The 25,539-nt window shown below is 39.2% G+C and overlaps 1 protein-coding gene and 1 pseudogene across 9 annotated transcripts in view; one reads left to right on the top strand and one right to left on the bottom strand.

The window, feature by feature from the left end:
• Positions 1 to 25,539, top strand: part of FERMT2 (FERM domain containing kindlin 2) — a 100,791-nt gene that overhangs the window by 15,947 nt on the left and 59,305 nt on the right. The window lies entirely within an intron of this gene.
• LOC139438144 (interstitial collagenase pseudogene) lies at positions 796 to 3,093 on the bottom strand (annotated as a pseudogene).

The following is a 25,539-nucleotide window of genomic DNA, read 5'->3' on the forward strand; positions in this document are numbered from 1 at the left end:
CCCTAGTGGCAAATAGTGTTGAGCATCATTTCATGTGCTTTTTGACCACTTTTATATCTTCTTTTGGACAGCTGTCTTAAGTCTTTTGCCCATTTTTAAATTAGAATGTTTATCTTTTTCTTGTTGAATTGAAGGATTTCTTTATATATTCAGGATATTAAGCGCTCATTGGGTATGTGGTTTCCAAATATTTTCTCCTATTGTCTGGTTGTCATTTTACTTTCAAGGTAAAAGTCCTTTGAGGTACAAAGGCTTTTAATTTTGATGAGGTCCTTTTATCTATTTTTTATTTTATTTCCTTTGCTTTGGGTGTAAAATCTAAGAAATCATTGCCTAACACAAGGTCCTAAAGATGCTTCCATATGTTTTCTTTTCGGAGTTTTATAGTTAAGACTCTTATGTTTAGGTCTTTGTATATGGGTGAGATAGGGGTCTGCCTTCATTCTTTTACAAATGGAGATCCAGTTTTTCTAGCATCATTTCTTGATGAGATTATTCTTTCCCAGAGTGGTCTTTGTCCCCTTATCAAATATGAGTCTTAAGCTTTTGAAATGACCATTTTGTCTTAGTGAAACTAACAGGCCCATATAAATCTGTAAGCCATGGACTTGACCTTCCTTATCCCTCATTCTTGGAACAAAATTAACTTGGTACATAAATACATTCAAAATTGTATAAAACATACAGAGAATGAAGTAGAAATAAGATTTACTTAATAGCTCTATACATCACTGATTCTAGAGGCTAAATAAAATACTAAAAATGATGGCTCTTTATGGTCAATCATCCTTGGGTTCACAAAATTTTTTTTTTTTCATAGCTTGTAATGGTTAGTTCTCTGCAGTTGAACCAGCTGTTACCTTTCAGGAGAGTCAAAACTCACTTGGTTTTAGGATCAAATTTGTATCCCCTTATTCCATGAAAGAAATAGAAAAATCTATCTTCTTAAAAAGCATCAACGTTGTTGCCAATTCCAGGAAAGTAATATGCTGTCATTTTGGGCTCCATCCATGGATCATTTGTGTTCATTGTACCTCCAGAACTTGTTAGCAACAAAGGAGTATGTTTTTCTACTATCTTTCTCAGAAACAGCTGCATTGATATTCTTCACAGTTCTAGGGAAGCCAAAGGATCTATAGGTATCCTTGGGGATATCCAGGCAGCATGTCCTGCCTCAGAACAGCCCCAGTACTTAGTACCTTTGAAAAAATTAGACTTCATCTCTTTGGGCATCTTCATATGCAGCTTCGAGTCCATTTGGCAGACAGGGTCAGAAAACAGAAGTGAAATTGAGCTCAGCTTCCAGGTAGAAGGAATTTATGCACTTCTAGAGCCTGTCTTTAAAGAGCATCACTTCTCCTTGGATTGTAGTTATAACATCAGAAGTTAGCTTACTATCACATACTTATGGGATTTTGGGGCCTGTTTGGCTGGCTGGGATTTTTCAAAGGTCCATAGATGGCCCAGGTACCATTGATGTCATCCTGAGAGTTTTACTTCCTCTTTTGCAATTTGGGTGCCTTTTATTTTTCTTGCCTAGTTGCTCTAGCTAGAACTTCTAGCACAATGTTGAATAACAGTGGGACAGTAGGCATCATTTTTTTCCTGATCTTGGAGGAAAAGCTTTCAACCTCTCCCCGTTAAGTACAATGTTGGCTGTGGAATTTTCATATATGCCTTTTATTGTGTTGAGATACCTTCCTTCTATACCTGTTGTTCAAAATGTTTTTATCAAGAAAGGATGCTGGGGGAAGTGGACTTGGCCCAGTGGTTAGGGCGTCTGTCTACCACATGGGAGGTCCGCGGTTCAAACCCCGGGCCTCCTTGACCTGTGCGGGGCTGGCCCATGCACAGTGCTGATGCACGCAAAGAGTCCCGTGCCACGCAAGGGTGTCCCCCGTGTAGGGGAGCCCCACGCGCAAGGAGTGCGCCTTGTAAGGAAAGCCGCCCAGTGCAAAAGAAAGTTCAGCCTGCCCAGGAGTGGCGCTGCACACACGGAGAGCTGACACAACAAGATGATGCAACAAAAAGAAACACAGATTCCTGGTGCCACTGACAACAACAGAAGCGGACAAAGAACACGCAGCAAAATAGACACAGAGAACAGACAACTGGGGCAGGGGGGAGGGGAGAGAAATAAATAAAACTTTAAAAAAAAAAGGATGCTGGATTTTGTCAAATGCCTTTTCTTTTTTAAGGATTTATTTATTTATCTCCCCCTACCCCCTGTTGTTTGCAGCTTGCTGTCTACTCTCTGTGTCTCTTTGTTGTATGTTCTCTGTGTCTGCACATCTTCTTTTAGGAGACATCGGGAACCAAACCTGGGACCTCCCATGTGGGAGGGAGTTGCCCAGTCCCTTGAGCCACATTGGCTCCCTGCTTGTTGTGTCTCCTCACTGTCTTGCTCGTCATCTTTAGGAGGCACCAGGAACTGAACTCAGGATCTCCATGTGGGAGGCAGGCGCCCAACTGCTTGAGCCACATGTGCTACCTCAAATGCCTTTTCCGCATCAATCTAGATGATTGTATGATTTTTTTAAATGTGTATTACGTTGTTGATTTTCTTACGTTGAACTACCCTTGCATCCCAGGAATAAAACCCACTTGACTGTGGTGTGTAATTCTTTTAATATGCTGTTGGGTTTGATTTGCAAGTATTTTGTTGAGAATTTTTTTACTATGTTCAGTAGAGAGATTGGCTGCCTGTTGTTGCCCTTTGTGCTATCGTTCAACTCTCTGAGTTGAACTCAATTTTTTCCATTCTTCTGTTCTTTCTCTATTCAATTTTTTTCCATTCTTCTGTTCTTTCCTCTATGCCAGTGATTCTTTTTTTTCTGACTTAAAATCTGCTGTTGTGTGCCTCCATTTTGTTTTTAATCTACTTATTGTGCCTTTCCTTGCGTTATTTTCTGTCCTATATTTAAAATGTTCCTTTGTGCTCACCCTTTGTCTTCTTACATCTTTTATTTCTTTAGCCATGTTGTTTCTCAACTCCATGATTTGATTCAGGAGATTTGTATGAGCCTCATTGATTAGGTGTTTCAAGTTCTGTGTCTCATCTGGAGCTTTGATTTGTTCCTTTTCCTTAGTCATAGCTTCCTTTTTCATAGTATGGCTTGTGATTTTTTGCTGATATCTAGGCATCTGATTATCATGCTGAGTTTTCCTTTAGTGTTCAGTTTCTCTCTTGCCTGTGTATTTACTGTTAAGTAGCTATGTGCTACCACTATTCCTTGACTCTTGGCCTAGCTATTCTAGCTATTTCAGATTGCCCCTGTTTAACTGCTCATGCTCAATCCAGGGCTAAAGATCCAGTAATGGGGTACAGGCCAGTTTCCAAGGCCTTGGAGAGAAGAGCAGTAAAAGCATCTGATTGCCTCTTTATTTATTTTATTATTTTTCCTTCTCATGTGCTTTTCTGCTCTGCCAGCAAAAGTACTCTTTGGCAGACCCTAGGTGTTGGGGGAATTCCATCCAGTGTAACCCTGCGGTGGGTGGTATAGAAGCAACATCCTCATGGCTGACCAAGCCTCACAAACAGACTTTCCCAGAAACTGTAATCATTACTATAGATGCCTTTTATATTAGCATATATTAATAATTACCATTAATCATTGACTTGCTGCACCCTCTCTCCCCTCACCCCTTGCCCCCAGCCTCTTTAGCAACTGACCAAGAGGATTTTTGAGAAGGCAAATTATCTTTATTTCTCTGCTGACTCTCAGCACAGTGTCAGCCCCACTCAACCTGGAAGTGTTTGACCCCTCCAATGAAGCAGACCAAGTTTGCTAACCAAAATTTGAGTTTGCTTTAGGCTGTACTCTCCCTCTCCCCTTTCTTGGGGAAAAGTACCCCTGCAACCCCTTCAGTTCGCAGCCACTGCAGTTCATAGCTGCTGCAGTCTGCAGACTGCTGTTTGCTCCAAGGGTGGGAGGATGGGTGCCAGCTGCTGCTTCTGTAGCTTTACTCATTGGATTTTTTTTCTTAGCTCCTCTCTCTTCTGGGTGGTTTCTCACCTTCCCTTGGTGTCCTGAGCCCCAGAACAGCCCTCCAGTTCCCACCTGTCCTCCAGCTTTTTTTTTCTGGGAGAGAAGAGCTCCCTCTGCTTCTCTAATCCTGTCTTTCCTGAAGTCTCACCTCTAAGCTTTATTTCTTTCCTTCTGCTTGCTTTAGGTTCAGTTTGCTCTTTAGTTCTCCTAATTTTGAGGATAGATCTCTAACTTGAAATCTTTCTTCCTTTTTTATGTAAGCATTTAGAACTATAAATTTCCCTCTCTCAGCACTGCCTTTGCTGTACGCAGTATGTTTTGGTGTGTTATATTTTCGTGTTCATTTGCCTTAAGAGATATCCTAATTTCCCTTGTTTCCTTCTTAGCCCAATAGTTGTTTAATTTCCCCATATTTATGGATTTTCCATTTCTCTCTCTCTTTCCGATTTCTAACTTCATATCATTGTAGTCCAAGAACATACATTGTATGACATCAATATTTTTGAAGTTGAATTTGTGATCTAGCATATCGTCTGGAGAATGATCCATATGCATTACAGAAGATTATGTATTCTCTTGTTACTGGGTGATGTGTTATATATGTCTGTTAATTCTAGTTGGTTTAGGATGTCATTTACATCTTGTATTTCCTTTTTGATCTTCTTTCTTGATGTTCTCTCCATTATTGAAATTGGTGTATTAAAGTGTCCTATTAATATAAAACTGTGTTCTTCTCACATCTGTCAGTATTTGCTTCATACAGTTTGCCACCCTTTTGGTAGGTGCATTTGTATTTATAATTGTCACTTCTTGTTGAATTGATAACTTTATCAGTATGTAAGGTCATTTTGTCCTTTGTCACTATTTTTCACTTAAAGCCTGTTAATCTGCTATTAGTATAGCTAACTGAACTCTTTTGGTTAGTGCTCCACAGTACCATGCAGAGGGCCTAGAACTCATGAATCCTGGCTATGTGAAGACCCTGATTTAGAGCATATAAAAACCTGAAGAACATTGTCCCAGCCCTGTAAGATATTTGTACTCAGTTGGCAATGTAATAGAGTTTTCTAAAGGCCATTCCACCATTCTTTCAATCCTGCTTCATTCAGGATGAAGGAGAAATAATGTGCTAAGACAGTGAATCTCATATCATTGATTTATTGACATCCTTCATTTGCTGAGAAATGAGTTCTTTGATAAGAAGCAACACTGTGGAATACCATGATTTTGTATAAGTCATTTTGTAAGCCCATGGGTAGTAGTTTTGGCAGAAGCATATGTGCTTGGAAGGCAAATCTGTATCCAGAGTGTCTATTTCAATAAAAACAGTACAGTTTTTTCCATGATGGAAGCTGTCAAATGCAGTGAAGCTCCTACCAGGTAGCTTAGCTGATCACTTCCAGGAATGATGTGAATGTTGGTGTCTGCTCTTGGCAAATTGGATTCTTAGCAGAGAATATTGCCAAGTCTGTCTTAGTAAGTGGTAGTCCATGTTACTTAGCCTATGCATAATCTCTGTCCCAACCACCGTGGCCTCTTTGTTCATGAGCCTGTTGAGTAATGACAGGAGTGTCAGGTGATAGAGGTTGATTGGTATCCATATAATGAGTTAGTCTGTTCATTTTGTTGTCATTATACTCTAGTGAGCATTCATATGGTACACAAATATCTCAGTCTGTTCACATACCTTTGCCCAGATTTGGCCACAGCCCATGCATTAGTATATGAACACATGTTGACCATTTCTTCTTCCAAGCCAAAGGAACATCCAAGTGAACTGCTCAAGTTCTGCCCACTGGGAGGATTTTCTTTCACCACTATCCTTAGTGGGGATGTCATAGAAGGGAGCCATAGTGCTCCAGTGGTCCACCTTTGGGTGGTGTCGCATATTGTGCAGAATAATCTGTCAACCAGACCCAAGTTTTCTTCAGTCAGTTTATTGTAGGGAACACCTCAAGGGGCCATAAATGTAGACTGAGAAAGAGGAGGTAATGTGGAAAGAGCAGCAAGATTGCTCAAGCCCAATCTTGTGTATACCACTTACATTTGATTATAGAGGTCTATGGTGCATGCCCAACTTTATGGCTTGGTGGTCAGACAACATCTAGTTCATCATGGCAGCTGAATCTCTACTATGGCCCAATGGCAGGCCAAAATTGTTTCTCAAAAGGAAACTATTTATCCATAGAGACTTACAGAGCTTCGCTCAAATTCTAAGCGGTTGCATTGTGATTCTTATATAGGGACCTTTCAGAGGCTCCAAACAGCATCTTTATTTGCTACTGCCACTTCAAGTACAGTTGCATCTGCTGGGTCATATAACCCAAGTGACAGACCAAATTGCATGTCAGGCCGAACTTGTTGCAGAGCCTCTGTTCTTGTGGTCCCCTCTCAAAACTAGCAGCTTTTAGGGTCACTCAATAAATGGGTCCAGAGTAATGAAGAGTATGATACCTTCAAAACCCAAAGAGGCCAACTAGGTGTTGTAGTTCTTTTTTGCTTGTAGGAGGGGCCAGATGCAATAACTTATCCTTTACCTTAGAAGGACTTTCTGAACATGTCCCACCCACATCATTGGATGTCTAGAAATTTCAGTGAGGTGGAAGGTCCTTAAATTTTTGTTGAATTTATTTCCCACCCTCTGACAGACAAATGTTTTACCAATACGTCTAGAGTGGTTGCTGTACTTCTTGGTCATTACATCTAAGCAGCATAATGTCATTAATGTAATAGACTAGTGTGATGTCTTGTGGGTAGGAAAGGTGATGAATGTCCCTACTTACTATTATATAGGCCATAGGACTAGAGAGTTGCTGTATCCCTGGGGGTGGGCAGTGAATGTATATTGCTGACTTTGCCAGCTGAAAGCAAACTTTTGGATTGTATGTACTAAAAGGTATTGAGAAAAAAGTATTTGTCAGATCAGTAGATGCATAATGTATCAGGGGATGTGTTAATTTGCTCAAACAATGATACCACATCTAGAACAGCAGCTGCAATTGGAGTCACCATCTGGTTAAGTTTACTATGATCCACTGCCATCTTCCAAGATCTCTGTTTTCCACAAACACCAAATAGAAGAATTGAGTGGAAATGTGGTGAGAAAACCACCACCACTGCATCCTTCAAGTCCTTGATGGTGGCACAAATCTCTGAAATCCCTCCGTGAATGCAGTATTACTTTTGGTTTACTATTTTGCTAGGTAGAGGCAACTCTAGTGTCATAAACCAAGTGTATGACAGGGATACTATAATATCCCTAATATAGTAGAGATATTATTCCTACTATAATATCCCTCACTGCACAGGTCAGGGAACCAATACAGAAATTTGACTGTTGCTAAAATATATGCCTATTCCAATTATACATTCCAGAAGTAGGGAAATAGCCCCATAATGGATTCAGGGCCCCTTGTGAGATGAATTTGAGGTAAAATTCTATTTGTCGGGAAGCATACATGGCTCAACTGATAAAGAGTATCCACCTGCCATATGGGAGAGTCCAGGGTTTGATACCCAGGGCCTCCTGACTTGTGTGGTGAGCTGGCTCCCTTGCAGAGCTGCCACACAAGGAGTGCTGTGCCATGCAGGGTGTCCCCGTGTGGGGGTGCACCACGTGCAAGGAGTGTACCCTACAAGGAGAGCCACCCCACGGAGAGCTGACACAGCAAGATGATGCAAGAGAAAAGAGACGTTTCTCAGTGCTGCTGAGGGTGCAAACAGACACAGAAGAACGACACAGTGAGTGGACACAGAGAGCAGACAATGGGGTGGGGGTGAATAAATCTTAAAAAAAAAATTCTATTTCTCACCTGACCTCCATAAGCCTACTTTGACTGTGGGATCACAGCGATGCTTTGGGTCTCCAGGATTTAGTGTCACCTGAGAGCCAATGTCCAGAAATGTCTGATCATTTCTTTTTCCCCAGTGCATAGTCACCCTGGTAACAGGGTGGGTACCTCAGGGGAGGCTGAGATATAAATGTAAATATAGATTTTGGTCACGGTATCAGGGCTTTTTCCCATGAGTCCAGCTCCTCTTCATTCAAGAGGTTCAGGGTCTGTAAACTTTGAAATCTGGGAATTGAGAGGCCCTCACTCTCTGTTTTTGTGACTCAAGTTAGACTTGTTCACTTGACCTAGAACTCTTCCACTTAGGCTGATCAAGTAAGAATTTCATAAACCTCTCATCTATTTCAAATTCTTCTAGGCATCCCATGATTAACTAGCCAATGCCATAGGTCTCTGAATCAGACTATTCTGATGACTACTTTGATTCTGCTGTCCATATGGTAACTATACCTGCCTTGTCTTTGGTGACTAAGTACTGCTACATGGCTCTCACTGACATGAAATCCAGTCATCTCCATTGCATTTAGGGATCCCAGTTCACTGACAGCAGTTCCCACAGTAATATCTGTCCTACAGAGAAGTGTAGAAATGACCACAGCACTCTTGAGGAATGCTGGGACTTTCACAAATTTATTCCTCACAGTTGTGAAAGATGTATTCCTTAGGTGCTTCTGGGGTCAGTGGGTCATTCTTATATGATAAACCCACTAACATTTTAATCTCCTTTGCATACTTTTTATATTATAACAAGGCAGTTGTGGTATTTTCATCTTAATTTAGTGTAGGGGCCTCATTTTGTTCTATGTTTTGGCCAACTATCCAAACTTGTAGAGCCTTTCTACCCCTTAACTACAACATTGAATCCTAAATCCTTGATAGTCTGTATCAATAAATTTGGCATGACCCAATTTTACCTTCTTTACACAGTTAGGTCACAACCTTAATATCCATTCCCATATATATTTCTCTGATTTTTGTCTATATAAATTGAAAAAATCACACAGTTCTTTTAGCACACTTCCTAATGGGTCATACTTTGTACCTCACCTATTGGGGCCTGCTGGAACTCCAGTCTATTATAGGTTATAGGTCATACTTTGTACGTCACCTTTTGGCGCATGCTAGAACTCCAGTCTATGATAAGTTTGTCCTTAGAGTTTTAGGTATGTCCTTAGAGTGTCTTGCAAGTCACATACCTCAGAGGAATCCATTACAGGTTTGTCCTGCAAAAAGGATTAATCTCCACTTAGAGAGGTAGAAGGGCTACTTCCTCAGGGGAGCTATTTATGGGTTTATTAAGCCAACCAGGGGTAATCTCAGCAAGGAGTTTTTGGGCTACTTCCACAGGAGAGGGTGTTACAGGTTTATATGGCAGAGATATTTAGGATTTAGGGGTTAAGTAAATGTCTCTGTCCTCATCATGATCTGTCCAAATGTCGCATTCCAGATTTTAGGATCCCATCGCCTCCCAATCATTGTCCTCACTTTAATAGCAGATACCCTGCAGGCTTGAAATTTAATTTGTGTTATAGTTCATCTACATGCACCGTGAAACTCTACATTTGCTATTCAGAAATCTCAACTCTTCTGCTACAGAGATAAGAGTTTCTTTCAGGGCATACAAATCATTCATGTAGCACTTGACTGGGGAATTTGATGGTTTATCCAGTGTATTTAAGAACAGCCAGCCAACATCATTCTCATAAGGTTGACAAAAATATGCTTATGTATCAAGTACACAGCCAGAACTTTGTCTTGTACAGGTATTAAGTAGGAGTATCCAGTGGCAGTATTTTGTGTTATCTCTATTATCAGATCTTGCCATGGATTGTCAGTTCTCATTTTATCATTGGAAATAATTATTAGTACCTATAAATTTAATCAGATATCAATTCCAAAAACTTCAGGACCAGTGCAGAAATCTCATCCTTAGGATTCTGTTTCTCAAGAATCACCCCTGGTACCAAAATATGTCTTATTTTGAAGTCAGGGATCTCCAGAGAAACAGAACATATGTTTTTATGTATGTGTGTGCATATATATTTATGTGAGCTTCATTAAGGAATGCTCACAGTCATTGGGGTTAGCAAGCCTGAACTCTACAGGGCAGCCTGGAAGCTGGAAACTCTAGTCAGGGTGATGCCAAAGTCTTTAATCTGAATTCCCCAGGGGAAGCTGGCTGGCTGGGTGAAAATCCCAGCAAGAACCAATGTTGAGGTTAAGTCCAAATTCCTTTTCTGATCTCTGAAATCCTCAGTTCTGGCTTTTGAATTGGATGAGGTGACTCCCACATTGCTGATGGTTATCCTCTTAGTTGTAGATGCCATCAACTGATGCATATCATAATTTTGAAATACCCTTACATTAATAAGGAGACCAGTAAGCTTGGCCAACAACTGTACATTTTAACCTATCCAAGTTCATACATGAAACTAACCATTAAAATGTATAATGACTAGCCTTATTTTAGGAAAGACATGGTGTAATGTTAGGAAGAAAAGCCTTCCAGGTTGGGGATTGCACTGTTCATGGTGTATTGGGGACTAGCTTGGAGTAGTAGAAAAGATTTTTAGAGAGGAAGGATGTTCTATTATTGTTCTGTTATCTCTTCTATTATTCCTTCATTTATTTCTTCACTTAATATTTTTAAGTGAGAACTTACTGAATGTTAAAACTGTCTTACAAATGGAAGAGAAAAGAGAACAAGATGAACTTGTTACTTACCCTCACTTAGTGTTAAAGGAAAGGCAGACTTTAATAAGTAATTACTGTAATATGATGACTATTACGATAGTTAAATTACCTATGGGATTATATACTAGGGGCCTGACTTACTGTGTGGGTAGTGAAGGCTTTCTGGAGGAAATGACTGTAAAGCTGAGACCTGAAAGTGGAGTAGGAATTGGCCAGGAAAAGAGTCACATGTGATGTTGGAATGGAGGTTTGGAATGTCAGAACAACAGGTTTGGAGAGAATGAGAAATCCCAGCATGGGAAGTAGAGGAAGGGAGGGTGGCCATTTGGGAAACTGAAATTAGTCTAATGAAGAGGCGGAAGAAGTAAGCAAGTGTTGTGTAAACCAGGATTTCATGTTCTCTCGAGCTGTGAGATGCCAATAAAAGATTTTAGTCTTCACAAATTTGAAGTTAAGCAGTGATAAACTTCTTGGATTTCAAGAAATATATTTCTACTCTCTAGTCATCTACTAGGATTTTATTAGCACTTTCTGAGATAAATTTAAAATAAAATATTTTTACTAAATTACATCTCTTTTAAACCATAGTATAGTAGTGCCTTTGATCACTTTTCAGAGACGAACTCAGTTCTTCTATGAGTCAAATACTAACTGATGAACTCTACCTTTATGCTAATCAGAAATTTTCAGTCATTAGCATTGTATGGGGAAGCAGATGTGGCTCAACTGGCAGAGCATCCACCTACTATATGGGAGGTCCAGGGTTCAAACTCAGGGCCTCTTGACCCGTGTAGTGAGCTGGCCCAACGCAGTGCTGATACGCGCAAGGAGTACCGTGCCATGAAGGGGTGTCCCTGGCATAGGGGAGCCCCATGTGCAAGGAGTGCACCCCGCATGAAGAGCTGCCCCATGTGAAAAAAAAAGCGCAGCCTGCCCAGGAGTGGCGCCGCACACATGGAGAGCTGACACAGCAAGATGACACAACAAAAAAGAGACAGATTCTCGGTGCTGCTGACAAGAATGCAGGCAGACACAGAAGAATACACAGTGAATTGACAGAGCAGACAGCGAGGGGGGGGTGGTGTAAGGGGAGAGAAATAAAAAATAAATCTTTAAGAAGAAACAAAAAACATTGTATGGTCTTGGAAATAAGCGAAGTCGAGCCAAATTACTACTAAGCCTTAGAATTATAGCTCATTTGAAATGGGTGGTTGGCATACCTTCTGTATGTGTACACTGTAATTACATGTATGGTTTATGTATCTGATAAAGCTTTTCTTTTCTTTTTTTTACTTTGGCGAGTAAAAAGAATTTATTTGGTAAATGGGGGAAAGAACAGAGGTTGCTGAGAAATGGGAGAGAAAGACAGAAATACACACCAGTATTTGGTGTGGGCCCTTTCACGCAGAGAGCCACGCTTTTCTTGAGATTTTGATAGCATTATTATTTTGGATTTGTGAGTAACTTCAAAAGGTGATGGATAGAGTTGGTTTTTTATTTTGTCTTGGAAAATGAATTCCCAAATTTTCAATTAACTAGCTGAATGGAGAAATAACACAGTTTTACACTTTTTATCAGAAGTTCAGTTTCTAAATGTTTTCCAAAATTAGACAATTCATCTGCTTGAGTAAGTCATTGAAACTTTAACGTAAAATAATAAATATTCTTAAGCTAAAATTTCATGGTATACATTAATTAAAATTAAATTAAAATATGTTGACAATTTGAATAATATAGAATTAGTAATTTTATATATCACTTTGAAGCAGTTTATAACTTCTGCTAACAGTAAAAAATGCTTTTTGAAAATAGTATCTAATTTTTGGAAACAATTTATTCTTTGCATAGTTACAGTATGCACGTTTCAGGATGACTATAGATATGTAGGAAGAGGAATTTAGTGAAGTGGAAGTTACTGACATAAATGAGGAAAATGGTTATGATGAGAAGGATGAAGATGTCCCAGGAAATGTGACACCATCAAAAAATTGTATATATTTCATGACATTGAAAGTAGGAAGAATAAAATGTTGGAAGCTAATCCAAGCTTAGAATGGCATTTATTTCCCAAGACATAGAAAAGATACTTGCTCCATATCATAACTTATAAGATGAGGAGACAAGCCCTATTCAAGTTACTCTTGATAACTTTTTACCAAGAAATAAAAAACTTCTCAGTGCTTCTCGTGTTTTAAGTTAATGGTATACTAAGTAACTCTTTTGCGTTTTTTTCATTTCTCTGTACATTTAGAACTGATGAGAATTTTTAAATGTTTATCAAAATTTTTTAAATTCAGAGAACGAATATGATTTTTCTCACTGATTATTAATGTCTTGGCACATTTCATGTATATCTCAGTATTGGTTTTTTGTTTTTGTTTGCTTTTTAGGAGATATTGGGGATTGAGCAGGTGCTTGACCACTGAGTTATACCTGCTCCCCCCCACCCTTTTTTTTTTTTTTTTTTGATGAAGGAGTATTTGTTGGTTTTATTGCATGTGCCAGTCCCTGGACTCTGCTTTTGAGACAGAGAAGCAATATGATCATAAGCCCCCTTGCACATGGGCTTTAATCTACTGGAAAAGTTAGCTACATACATAAATTATGATGAAGTATATTATACTTAAGTGCTTAAGGTGTACCCAACTGCTTTGACAAGAGGGTCAATGAAGATTAGGAAATGGTTAATATGTGGGCTAGTTTTTGTGTAGGACTTTGCCAGCTTGATAAGGGAGGAAGGGAAAGGTATCAAGCAAAGAGGTCCAAAACAAAGTTTTTCCACAAGTTGTTTAGTGTGGCTAGAGCATGGTGTGCACCTGGGGATGGCTAGAGCCATTAGGCAAAGGCAGTTAGGGGCACAGATCAAGATTTGTATAACCCGTTGATGGGTTGTAAAACATTTTAGCAATGGAGAGACTTAGAAAGTTTTTAAGTAGGTAAGTAAAATGATCGAATATGTGTTTTAAGGTATCTCAGTGTAAAAAATGGTATTGCAGTAGACCAGGCAAATGATGTTGAGGACCTGAACTAAGACACTGAAAGGAGAAGAAGGGACAAATTTAATAGCTGCGTAAGAGCTGTAGATTCCTTAGTACTTGGATGGAAAGAAAAACTGGGGGAGAGGAAGAATAAAACAATTTGAAGAGATATAGCCAATTTCAAAGATTAAGTTAATAAATTACTGTATTTGTATGAGTTTGGTGTAATCTTCTCTTAATTTTCTGGTGGTGGTATATTGTGTAGTAGGGGGACCATCACTGAAGTTATGAATATTTGCATGTTTCATTACCAAAGTTCTTTTTTTTTTTTTTTTCATTTTATTGATTAATAACAACTCCATGAGGAAGAGTAAGGTTAGGCAGAGAACAGAACTATATGCCAGCTAAATTAGAATTGGGGCTTTTTTTTTTTCTTAGTATTCTTTCTCTGCTTTTGATTGCTGTGGAAAATCAGGAAAATACTTCTTTCTGGCAAACTAATAGCCATGTTATAAAACCTTTCTTTAAGGCCTGGAGTGCTTTAGTGTGCACATCTGAGAATTCTACTGGGTATTGTTCTAGAATAAGGGGTTATTCTAGAGTAGTTTTAGAATAAGATTAAAAGTAAATTAGGAATTTACTTTCAGTCTCTCTGGAATAATCCAATTACCAGTGACTCTTTTTTGTTGTGGTTTTAGGACTGGGAATTCAACCCAGGACCTCATAATGTGGATAGTTGGCACTCAACCACTGAGCCACATCAGCTCCCCTGAGTTGGTTTTTTTTGTTTGTTTGCTTGTGTTTGTTTCTTTGTTTTTAGGAGGCACCAGGGACTTTCCCATGTGGGAAGCAGGCACTCAACTGCTTGAGCAGTATCCTCTTCCCTGGTGGCCCTTTTAAATGAGAAAGAAGGGGATGACTTGGAAGGCATCCAATTATTTTTAGACAAAGAGCATCCATTTTACATTAACATAAACCTCTATTTGCTATCATAAAACCTAAAATAGTTACATTGTTTAATTTTTTTCTAACTTCTTTCATACTGATAGTTGTTTGTGTTCTTTAGATGTTTTAAGGTCATTTGAATTTTGCATATTGGTATCTGCATTCTTCAAGTAGAGTTATAAAGCCACTAACCATAACATTCTTGAGTGAATTTTATAGTCTCTAGTTGCCCCCACCCTTTTTTTTTAAGAGAAAAGCTTTAACAACTCTTTGTTTCTTCATTATCTGTTTGCCTCCCCATCCATCTGTGGATTTCATTCATCCAGCTTTAATGGTATAATCAGTGTCTCTGCAATATATAATATATGTATTTTTTATTAGAGAAGTTGTAAACTTATAAAACAATCACGTAAGTGCTGAATTCATATACATCACCCTTCCACTAACACCTTGCATTATTGTGGAACATTTGTTACAAATTATGAAAGAACATCATCAAAATATTACTACTAACTGTGGTCTCTAGCTTACATTTGCTATATTTTTAGTCTCTAGTTTATATTTATCAGCTAAAGACATCCATAATAAGATATTACTTAAATTTTTGTCTTTTGGGAACAAACTAGTGAGACTTGTCTAGGCCCTGGGTCTAAGCAGGGCCTAAAAGAGCTCTCTCTTCTTGAGTTTCAGTGTCCACGATCTGTCCTTAACTTTTGGACCTAATAATGGATCTTTCTCTTTTTTAAATTCATGAAATAAACTTTATTTTTAAAGAAGTTTTAGATTATGGAAAAGTTACATAGAAAACACAGGGGATTCCCATATGCCTCAACCCCTCCCTGTTTCACATTTTTATCTTTTAATAACATCTTATATTTGTGTGGTATATGTGTTGAACCATTGATGAACACCCATTGTAGCATTGCTACTAACCATGGTCTGTAGTTTACATTATGAATTACACGTTGCACTGTACAATTTAACAGGTTTTGACAAAATGTATAATGGCCTGCATCTGTCATTGTAATGTCATGCGGAACAATTCCATTGCCCTAAAAATGCCCCCATTTTCCACCTATTCTTCCCTTCTGCTCCCTTCAGAACCTCTGGTAACCACTATCTTTATATCCATGTGACAAGTTCATCTGTTATTGGCAATAATAATAAGTCTGCTTGGGTCCATGGTTGCATTTCCCCCTTTTGTTTGTTAATTTCTCAGTTTTGAGGGTTTTGGGATGGTGATGCCCACTCTGCTTCAGATTGAGAGGGGACTTAGATCTTATGGGGCAGGTAGAAGAAACTGTTTTTACTTACAGTTGTAGATGCTTTTTGTTTTTCGGTATGGGGCTTGTCCATCATCATTTCATTTGTTGTTCTGGGCAATAATGTATTTTTCTTAATATTTCTGATGAGCTCCTTCATGATAAATTGTTATGTATATTAGTGGGGGCTACGGCCCATTATATATTTAATTTGATATTTCTATGTATGGATAGGATCAGAACAGGGATATGGAATAGTTTGATTGACTATTTCACCAAAACTCTGGGAGACCCTGATGAAATTAGCCCACCCAAGAGTAGCAGTGACAGCTTGCTCTGTGCCTGGGAGGCAGAATTTATTTATCTTGGAGAGAGGCAGTGAACATAAATTTAGTCTGTGAACCCATTATTTCATGCTATTCCTATTCAGTTGACAGATTTCTAGAAGAACTGAATTCTAGTCTCAGCCCTACCAGTGAGGAACTGTAGATCTCAGAAATTCACTAAACCCACTGTACTTGGTTTCTTTATGTACAGGAAAAAATTTAGATTGGATTGATTACTAAGGACTTTTTAAAAAAAGATTTATTTATTTAATTTCTCTCCCCTTTCCCCCCACCCCAGTTGTCTGTTCTCTGTGTCTCTTTGCTGCATGTTCTTCTTTGTCCGAGTCTGTTGTCAGCGGCATGGGAAACTGTGTTTCTTTTTGTGGGTCATCTTGTTGTGTCAGCTTTCCATATGTGCTGCTCCATTCCCCGGCAGGCTGCACTTTCTTTCGCGCTGGGTGGCTCTCCTTACGGGGCGCACTCCTTGCGCCTGGGGCTCCCCTACGCGGGGTCACCCCTGCGTGGCATGGCACCCTTTGCACGCATCAGCACTGCGTGTGGGCCAGCTCCACACGGGTCAAGGAGGCCTGGGGTTTGAACCGCGGACCTCCCATGTGGTAGGCGGATGCCCTAACTACTGGGCCAAGTCCACTTCCCACTAAGGACTTTTATTTTTAAATTTTGATGGAGTATCTATTCAAATTTTTTTTTTATATAGTTTTAATGTCCTTCAGAATATTTTTATTTTTTATTATTTATTTATTTATTTATTTTTCCCACTAAGGACTTTTTAGTTTCTAATTTTCTTGAGTCTTAATGCATCCTTGTGATTCTGACAGGGGAAAGGTACAAATTAAGCAAGTTGCCAAAAAGATGGGATGATATCAGCCTTACATGGAGAGTTCGCTGAAATTCTCACCAGAATTTTACTCTCTGCTGTTTGCCTTCAGGTTTGCCTGAAATCTGAAACCCGACAACAGTCCGTACCTCTTATCTCTTTCAAGTTACTTGGAGCTTTGAGGTTAAAAAGAAAGGCATCAAGTTAAAGAAGGGAAGGAAGTACAGCTCCTATCTCACTTCTTTCTTCTCATTGCTCTTTAGTTCCAATGCAAGACCTGGTATTTCTAGGCTTTATTTAATAATCTCCTTACATCCCTGTAGATATCCAGTCTTTCTTGTTTCTGACTCCTGAATCTCATTTCCTAAAGAAATGCACAGGATTATTATCAGGATCTTACTGTGAAGTGTAAATGAATCTTAAATTAGCCCCATGTCCTCTAGCTTCCTCAAAATCAACCTCAAAATCCTCTATCCAAACCTGCTTCTTTTCTGAATAACTTTTGTCTTGGTTAGCGGAATATTATTTAAGAAGACCACCTCCGAAGTCACCCTGATCTGAATTTAAATCCTCACTCTCTGTATATATTAACTTTGTGAACTAGGCCAAGTTATATTACTTCTTTTTCCTTTCGTTTACTCGTCTATAAAATCGAGATTGTAATAGTATTTACCTATTAGGATTTTGTGAGAATTAAGTGAGACTAGATTAAGGGCTTGATACATGCTAAAGGTTCAGTAAACAGATCTTAGTGCTTTTGTCATCATCATTATCCATTTAATTCTCCAGCTGGGACTTTGTAGCTCTCCAGTTTCTAGCTGTACTTACTCTCATCTGTGATCCGTATCATTAAGATCCATGATTCTAACTTAGGCATGTCCCTTTTATTTGGCTACTTTTCTTCAACTTCTGCCTTAGGTCAAGCCCTTGTCATTGCTCCCCAAACTATTGGAGCAAGTTTTAGGTAGGGTGTTGTCTTAAGTTCCTAGCTCCAATCACAGATATCACAAAATGGTTAGGCTTAAACAGTGGGAATTTATTGGCTCATGTTTTTGAAGGCTCAGAGACATCCAGAATTGAGGGGTCAGCACGGCAGTGCTTTCTGTTTGAAGGCTGTGGCATTCTGGGGCTGCCTGCCAGAGATCCTTGGGCCCTTGGCTTTTCTGTCATGTGGCAGTGCCCATGGTGGTGTCCACTCCTTCCTCTTCTGGGTACGGTTGAATTCTATCCTGTCCTCCATGTGGCTTCCTCTTCAAGTCTCCAAGCCTCCAGTAATAGGATTAAGGCTCAGCCTCATTCAGATGAGCCACATCTTAACTAAAAATAACATCTTTCAAAGGTCCTATCTACAATGGATGCACAGGAATGGATTAAGAACTTGTTTTTTTCCTGGGGATAAAGTCAGCCTACCACAGTGGTTAAGAAAGGTTTCTCTGAGGACATGAAATTTAAGCTAAAATGAGAAAGAAGAGGGGGGATTGGATATTCAAAAAGTGGAATAGCATGTGCAAGGGTACTGTGGCAGGAAAGAGTTTACTGACTTTGTTGTTTGTATTAAAAGAAGACCTTTGTGGCTGGAGCAGAGGGAGAGTAGCATAGAGTAAGTTTGGGCCTTGTCAGTGTGAGGGGCCTGTGGAGACCATGATAAGGCATTTGATTTATTCTAAGTGTAGTTGGAAGCTGTAGAAAGGATATTCACCAGGAGATCTGGCTTTTGTGAGAAGAATGCTGAATAGATCAAGGAGACCAGTGAGAAGGCTCTCTCAGTAGTCAGGGGAAGAGAGGAAGGAGACCGGAAATGGGGTAGTGCTAGTGGGAATTTTGGGAAGTAAATTGTTAGAGTTGCTGATAGAGTTGCTGGTGAGTGGAGGGAAGAGAAATTTCTAGATTTCTGGCTTGAACATCTCAGTTGAGGGGTGATGCAATTTTGAATTTTAAGTACTTGGCTTGAGCAGCTGGACTGATGCTGGTAGTAGTTAGTAACAGTAGGGGTAGGGAGAAAATTGGACTCAGTTTTGGATATATTAAGTTGGAGATGTCTGTGAGGCATCAGGTGGAAAGGCACTAGGGATATATAAGCTGGTACTCACTCTGAGCAGAAGGATGGGCTGGAGATATAAATACTCCTTGGACCCATCATCCCCTTTCTGTCCATCTATCCATTATAGTAAAATACACATAAAAATCCTTATTTTCACTACTTTCTCACCACCCAACCATTATAATTCAAGTTTCCAATATTTCTACTTCCACATTAACTTCTTGTGTAGTTTCCAAGATTCATTCCAGCACATACATACCTTCCCTGAGTTTCTTCAAAACTATCAATGATTTAAGAAAAATTTTTTTTATTGTGGTGACATATACAACATAAAATTTCCCATTTTAGCAATTTTCAGGTATAGACTTCAGTGGTGTTCATTACATTCCCAGGAATTTGCTATATCACTACCATCCCTTACCTTTTCCATCACCCCAGTCACTCTGTACCCATTAAGCATTTATATTCCTCATACCCTACCCCCAATGATGATTTTGAAACATGAATCACTTTCTTTGCTAAAAAAACACAATTTTCAGAATATGGTGATAGTTATATAGTCTCATTTGGGGTGTACAGAGATTCTGATATATTTGGTCTGCAGTAGGTCCAGGTGTCAGTATTTTGAAAAAGTTGCTTTAGATAATTCTAATGCACAGACTGAGACTGCTCTAGTGGCTTTTGTCATAATATCTTAAACAATTTACTGTGACCATCAAGGTTACTGCATAGATCTCTGATGGCATCTCTCACTAATTTCTTTGCCTCCATTGTAGTCACATTGGCCTTCTTCAAAGATTTTGGAACCTGTTCATCATTACATTTCTAGCATCTAGAAAAGTGCCTTTCATGTATATGGGTGCTCAGTAGACATTAGTTGAATTAATGAATATTTTTATAAACACTGTGAAATGTTCTTATTTTGTAGTAGTGATTGTAATTAATGCTGACTATGTGGGTAATGTTTTGAGTCTTCAAGAATGCTACCAATAATTCTTATGGAACGTATGTTGAAAGCTCCCACAAGTCCAGCTATTCCATCTTCTGACACTGTTTCTTTCCTGTCAGAATGCCAGTTTTTCTGTTTTTGTCTGTTGGCATGAAAATCGTTGACACTTATGTCTTTTCTGGTCTTCTGTGTCTGATTTTCTTTTGTATAATTTTTGTTTCCTATAATGTTACTTATCCAGTATTTTCTCTGGGTAAAAAAAGACTCATCTTACCTGTGTTGCCAATCAATAAGAGTTTTCTTCTTCCGTGAGTTAACAAACTGCTCATGGTGTGTCTAGGGTATAAATGGTATCTCTTTTATGTAATCTTTGGATCATATGCCCTTTGAGTTTATGTTTACTTTTGCATAATGTAGGCAGCTACTCCTTCATTGAAAAACCAAGGTGATATTGTTGGGGAGAGTAGGGCTTTTAAGGGATTAAAGAAAGGAATCAGGAAATAACAGTTTGAAGCTTAGTTGAAGGAAAGTGAAGATTCTGTTGCATCATTACCTGATAAAATCCAAGATAACATTGCTTATAGCAGGGGCTGGGAAAAGTTTTCTATGGAAGGCCAAGATAGTAAATATTTGGGGCTTTGTGAGCCATAGTGTCTCTGTTACAACTTCTTGACTCTGCTTTTATAGAGTAAAAGCAGCCATAGACATTATGTGAACACACAAGTATGGCTGTGTTCCATAAAACTCTTTTATTTATAGACACTGAAATTTGAATTTCATATAAAAATTATATACAAACTATCGTTCTTTTTATGCCTCCCTCCCCCAACTATTTAGACCTATAAAATCCTTTCTTAGCTGGTAGACCATACAAAAGCAGGTAGCAGGCAGGATTTGGCTTGTGGGCCAAACATAGTTTGCCAACCCCTGGCTTACAATGATAGCCATCCATTTATTACTATTTAGTTTTGACGGAGAAATCTAATCCTTGACCAGCAGACATTTTCACACTGTACATTATAGATAATTGTCTTTAAGCTTCTGTGATTGGTGGCAAATTGGCCCCCGGCCCTTTTACCCCCCTTCCTCTTTTAAAAAGAATTTTACTTTGAAATACTTTCCAGTTTACAGGGGAGTAGGAAAAATAATGCAAACCCATTCAGGGAACTCCAACATACCCCTACCCTCCTTAAGCGCCTGGACCCACCAATTCTAACATTTCCCCACATTTTCTATATCATTCCATCTTCCCATTTTTTTAGTTTCTTGGCTGCCAAAGCAAATACCATGTAATGGGTTGGTTTAAACAACAGAAATTTATTGGCTCACAGTTTTTAGGCTAGGAGAAGTCCAAAATCAAAGCAATGCTTTCTTCTGGAAGACTGGTGTTCTGGGGCTGGCTACCGGCACATATTGGTCCTTGGTCCTTGGTTTTTCTGTCACATGACAATAAAACATGCTGGCCTTTCCTGGTTTCTGTCTTCTCTTCCAGGTTCTGTTGATTTCCAGCTTTTGGCTGCTCTGGCTGTGTCTCTTTCCCTCTCTCTCTCCCCCTCCCCCTCCCCCTTCCCCTCACTTTCCCTTCAAGACTTCAGTAACAGGATTAAGACCTATCTGGATTCAGCTGGGTTACACCTTAACTGAAGTAACTTTATCAAAATGTTTTATGTACAAGAGTTCACATCCACTGGAATGGATTAAGTTTAAGGACACCACACTATCTGTCTATGGCTGCGTATCTATTAGTCCATTTTCTGAACACTTGAGTGTCGGTTCTCTGCATCATGCTTCTTGAACATTTAATACTGCCATGTACATTTCCTAAGAACAAGGATATTTACACTTTTGTTAGTCAGCCAAAGGGATGCTAATGTAAAATCTTTTGGCTTTTATAAAGGGTACTTATTTGGGGTAGAAACTTACAGTTATTAGGCTGTAAAGCATAAATTACTTTCCTCACCAAAGTCTGTTACCACGTGTTGGAGCAAGATGGCTGCTCATGTCTGCAAGGGTTCAGGCTTCCTCTTCCTCCTAAGGGTCCATGGTCCTAGGTTTTTCCATTGTTAGCTCCAGACTGGGATAAGTCTTGTCTCTCTCCTGGGCTCATGTCTCTCTGGGCTCAGCTGCTCTGCTCTCTCCTCAAGGCCAGATAAAGACTATCAGGCGGTTGGCTTGTCTCTCTTCTTGGGGCCTCTGTTGGGTCTAATGGAGTTTTCTCTTTTTCCTTATGTATCTGCTTCTCTGTGTGTTTACTTCCTAGAGCTCCAAAATTAAAACTCCAAACTCTCCTCTGCCTTTTTGTTTTCTCTGTGAGTCCACACCTACCAAGGGGACGGGGACTCAACATCCTATTGACGTGGCCCAATCAAAGCCCTAGTCTTAATTTTATCAAGTAAAAGTGAAACCTCTGAATTCAGTACAATCTAAGGGTATCACTAACCCAGAGGAACAGACCAGTTTTCAAACATAGTCAGTATTTCTTTTTGGAATTAATAATATCAAACTGTCACAACTTATGGAACCCACCTTAAATGCAGTTACCGAGTTCAAGAAATTCAACATTGAAGTAAAGCTTACAGTCTGTATTCCAGGTTTTCATATCCCAGTAATGTCCCTTTGAGTCTTTTTTCCTCCCTTGCTGGAGCCCATCCAGGATCATGTATTGCATTTAATTGTTATTGTCTCTTTAGTTCTTGTTTTCATTTTTATCCCCAGTTGTGGGAATGATATACATACAACATAAACTTTCCCATCTCAACCACTCCCAAGCATACCATTTGGTGGGATTAATCATATCCACAATATTGTGGTACCCTCACCACCTTCCATCACTAATACTTTCCTATCTCCCCAAACAGAAACCCTACACCCATTATGCAGTAATTCCCCATACTTTCTGCATCCCCCCCACCCCAACCTTTATAATTTGTCTCCATGAACTTGCATATCTTGAAATATTTTCTTTGTAGTTACGGTAGGCTTAATTTTTTTAAAAAAGATTTATTTCCCCCATCCCCACCCCCATTGTTTTGTGCTTGTTGTCTCCTTTCTATGTCTATTTGCTGTATATTCTTCTGTGTCTGCTTGTTTTTTCTTTAGGCAGCACTGGGAACCAATCCTGGGACCTTCTGGAGTGGGAAAGAGGTGCTCAATTTCTCACACCACCTCAGCTCCATGTCTGCTGTGTCTTTTATTGTCTCTCCTCTGTGTCTCTCTTTGTTGCATCATCCTTGCGGCACCAGCTCTTTGCACAGGCCAGCACTCCTGTGTGCGCCAGCACTCCATGTGGGCCAGCTTGCCTTCACCAGGAGGCCCCAAGAATCAAACCCTAGACCGCCTATATGGTAAATGGGAACCCAGTTTCTTGAGCCACATCCGCTTCCCTTAATGGGCTTTAATTTAACATCTGAAATCTATAGCAGTCTCATTTGCTTTGATACCAGCTTTTTTTAAAATACAAGAAAAAGTGATCATTTTTATTAAATATCAAAGAATTGCAAAGTGGCACACCAGTACAAAGCAACACCAGTACACATTAACCAAAATGGGTAAAATGAAAAAATACAGATGTGGATGAGCAGAGTTGGGAGCAACTGGAATATTTACACAGGGCTTGTGGATCTGTAAATTGGTATAAGCACTTTGGGAAACAGCTTAGCAGTATCTAATAGAGCTGACCATACACATACTCTGTAACCCAACAATTTCACCCTTACATATATATCCCAGAGAAATGCACATATCTGTACTCTAAAAGAATACTTAAAATAATATTCATAGCAGCCCTATTTATAATAATTGTAATCTGGAAACAACTTAGATGTCATTTAAAAATACAGTGAATAAATAATAGTTCTGTATTCATACAGTATAATTCTATACAGCAGTGAAAATGAAGAAATCAAAATTACATGGATCAATATGTTTTAATGTTGAATGAAAGGACCTGCACTGAAAAGGAGTAAATAGTCTATGAAGCCATTTATATAAAATTTAAAAACAAGATTAAGTTTTGGGCTTTAGGAGTCAGTATAATAACCTATTATGTAGCCAGCACTCAAATTATGAAGGGAAGTGAATTTGGTTCAACTGATAAAGTGTCTGCCTACCATGTGGGGGGTCCAAGGTTCAAACCCAGGGCCTCCTGACCCATGTTGTGAGCTGGTCCATGCGCAGTGCTAATGTGCGCAAGGAGTGTGCAGGGATGTCCCCCACGTAGGGGAGCCCCATGCACAAGGAAAGCTGCACCATGCAATAAAAGTGCAGCCTGCCCAGGAGTGGTGCCGCACACATGGAGAGCTGACACAGCAAGATGATGCACTAAAAGAGACACAGATTCCTGGTAGCACTAACAAGAATGCAAGTGGACACAGAAGAATACACAGCAAATGGACACAGAAAGCAGACAACGGCGGGGGCGGGTAAGGGGAGAGAAATAAATCTTTTTTAAAAATTTATGAAAATAGAACATTATCAGCACCTCAGAGATCCCTTTCCTCCCACTTGTTCCCACTGTTCTCAAGAGGTAAATCTCACTATCCCAACTTACCTTTAATAGCATACACAAATTATGTTCCTTTACCTTTCCATCCTCCCATCAGTTCCATAGTTCTTGTCTCAAATTGTATGTTTATACATTGAGTGCAAAACAACTGATTTACCACTACATTTTATACATTTGTTGTTTAGCCCCTGTGGGAAGTAAAAAATGGAGTTTCAAACCAAAAGTAGAATAGTACTGCCATTTAAATGTACCCCATTCATTACCCTTACCGGAGATCTTTACTTTTTCTTATGGTTTTGATCTCCTATCTACTGTCCTTTCCTTAAGCTTGTAGAACTCTTTTTAGCATCTAGTACCAATCTAGTGGTGATGAACTCCCTCAACTTTTGTTTATTTGGGTATGTCATAATCTTTGGCTCATATTTAAAAGACAGTTTTGGCTACATATAGATTATTGGTTGGCAGTTTTTTGCTTTTAGCACTTTAAATATGTCTTCCCACTGCTTTATTACTGCCATGGTTTTTGATGACAATTGGCACTTAATCTTTGAGGCTCCCTAGTATGTGACACATCTTCTCTCTAGCAGCCTTCAGAATTCTCTTGATCCTTGGCATTCTACAGTTTGTTGATAATGTGGTGTGGTGTAGGTCTGTTTGGGTTTCTCCTGTTCGCAGTTCTCTATTTTGAATATTTTCCCGTCCTTTCACTTGTTCTCCTTCTGCAGTTCCCACAATGTGTATTTTGGTGTACTTGATGGTGTCCCACAGGTTCCTCAGCCTCTATTGACTTTTCTTTATTCTTCTTTGTGCTCCTCAATTGAATGATTTTAATTGTCTTGTCTTTCAGTTAATTCATTGATTCTTTCTTCCTTATTGGTGGTTTCCAACTTTTTAATCTTCTTTGCCAGGGCCATCACATCCTGGTTTTTTTTTTGTATATTTTGTGACCTTTTGTTGAAACCTGGTGATTTTGATATTTGAGTGTGTTATCTGGAATTTAGACTATGAGGAATCTCTTCTTGAAACTTGTACCCAGCTAGTAATATGACAGACTTTCCTTGAAAGCCAGGAAGTAATCAAAAAGAGAGAGGGAAAGTAGAGAAAGGAAGGGAATAAGGCAGAGAGAGAACACCTTTCCCAGTTTATACAGATTGACTTGTAG

Source organism: Dasypus novemcinctus, chromosome 3, assembly GCF_030445035.2.
Source record: "Dasypus novemcinctus isolate mDasNov1 chromosome 3, mDasNov1.1.hap2, whole genome shotgun sequence".
NCBI classification, from domain to species: domain Eukaryota; kingdom Metazoa; phylum Chordata; class Mammalia; order Cingulata; family Dasypodidae; genus Dasypus; species Dasypus novemcinctus.